This window comes from Otolemur garnettii, unplaced genomic scaffold (genome assembly GCF_000181295.1).
Source record: "Otolemur garnettii isolate 467f Iridium unplaced genomic scaffold, OtoGar3 scaffold00008, whole genome shotgun sequence".
Classification (NCBI taxonomy): Eukaryota; Metazoa; Chordata; class Mammalia; order Primates; family Galagidae; genus Otolemur; species Otolemur garnettii.
This window is the reverse complement of record NW_003852403.1, coordinates 15752047-15753899: the sequence shown is the minus strand read 5'-3', so window position 1 is coordinate 15753899 and position 1853 is coordinate 15752047. Positions and strand designations below refer to the sequence as shown.

At 43.0% G+C, this 1853-nt stretch overlaps 1 pseudogene; it reads right to left on the bottom strand.

The window, feature by feature from the left end:
- Window positions 1-1022: 1022 nt before the first annotated feature.
- The window catches only part of LOC100946577, a 4316-nt pseudogene continuing 3485 nt past the window's right edge, over window positions 1023-1853 (bottom strand).

The following is a 1853-nucleotide window of genomic DNA, read 5'->3' as shown; positions in this document are numbered from 1 at the left end:
GTTACAAAGGGATCGTAACACACAGATCGAGAACCGCTGGCTAGCTCCAAGTTTGTTTCTGCTACCTATTCATGTTGTGACTCTGAACATTCTCGTCTCAGTTTCCCTGCCTGTAAACTGATGACAATGATGATATCCTTCTTGGGATTATTTGGAGAACCAAATAAATTAATAGGTATTAAAAGCCTTGGAAAAAATGTAAGGGTAAGCCAGCATTATTATATAGCAAACATTTGAATTTTTTTCAATTACACATCAAGCCAAATATAATTCACTCCTGAGGATTATGACTGTGATTCTTCTTTTTCTGTGCATGTGTGTTTCCTATTTTCTTTGTATTTCTCTTTAATAGTTAATTGACCCAACATCTTTCTGTCTGCTCTATACAATGACAATATAAACTAAATGAGAAGAGAAAAAATGATGAAAGCAATGAATTGTACAAATTACCAATCTGTTCCAAAGTATACTTACATTAAATAAAATATGCATTTCATTAAGAGATCTACAGTGGATGACTCTACGCATTCTGGAAAGCTTCACAATACCTAGGCAGGGCCAACATTTGTGGACGGAGCTACGAGAATTTGCATCCAATCACAGTTTGTAGCGGGTTTCTTGTTGCCAATCTGCAAGTTACACCGAACACATCATTAGCGTCACTTGTGCAGGAAGCCAATGTTGTTTGGGGAAAGGGTAAGCAAGCTCTAGCCTCAATTTTGAGTTCATTACAACTTCTCAAGAATTTCACCACCAACCTATACAGTACAATTTCAAAAAAGTAAATGTGTTAAGGTAAGCAGACAACTCCTTAGAACTCCAGACATGTGTTCTTGCTGGGTTTACATTGAACTCTCCATCTATGATGGGCAGTCATGAAGATGATCTCCTTCAGACAACATGGTCACAGGGCCAGGACAATCCAGAGGGGCTGAGGGAGCATGAGGACACCGAGCAGAGGGGTCACCTCTTGCTGCTTCATGTTGGAGAAAAGCTGCGTCCAGTCTGTGGGCCTGCACGCGTCCCCTTCATCATCTGGCGTAGCGCTTGATGTAGTCGTCCATTTTGTTCTGGAAGTCCTCCTTGTCCCGCAGGTGTTGCTCTGCAGCCTCAGTGTTCAGTGGATCATCACAATTTAAAAGATCAGCAAACACAGCTTGGCACCTGTAGCTCAAGTGGCTAAGGCACCAGCCACATACACCAGAGCTGGCAGGTTTGAATCCAATGAACAATGACAATTACCACAACAACAACAACAAAAAAAAGCTGTGCTTTGTGGTGGGCGCCTGTAGTCCCAGCTACTTGGAAGGCTGAGGCAAGAGAATCACTTAAGCCTAGCAGTTGGAGATTGCTGTGATCTGTGATGTCACAGCACTCTATCCAGGGCAACAGCTCGAGGTTCTGCCTCAAAAAAAAAAAAAAAAAAAGATCAGTAAACAAAGAGTTTAATCCCCAAACAATATCCTTCAGTGTTCATGTGGGAGTCCAGCCAGTGCCGACCATCGAGTGTTCTCTCAGTAAACTTAGGCAAATTTCTCCTGTCTCTGTGATGCTGGCGTGCCAGATCCTGGTCAAGCATTTCACCTTGGGAGGCACCATGTTGTACGCATCTGGGACTTCAGTTTCAAATGGAAACTTTCCACCCTGGTAGTAACCCTCATCTGAGGTTACAGTTAGCTCAAAGCAATGAAGCTTGCTTGGATCAGGAAAATGCACTTTACATGTACAAGGTAAATTAGCTTCAAGTTCTGCAACCTCTTTAACAAGCAACTCGTCTCTCACAGAAACCCTCCGAGTGGAGTTGGATGCTGTGGTTGATGCCCGGGACCCTTTGAGACCATCATCGCGCTTCA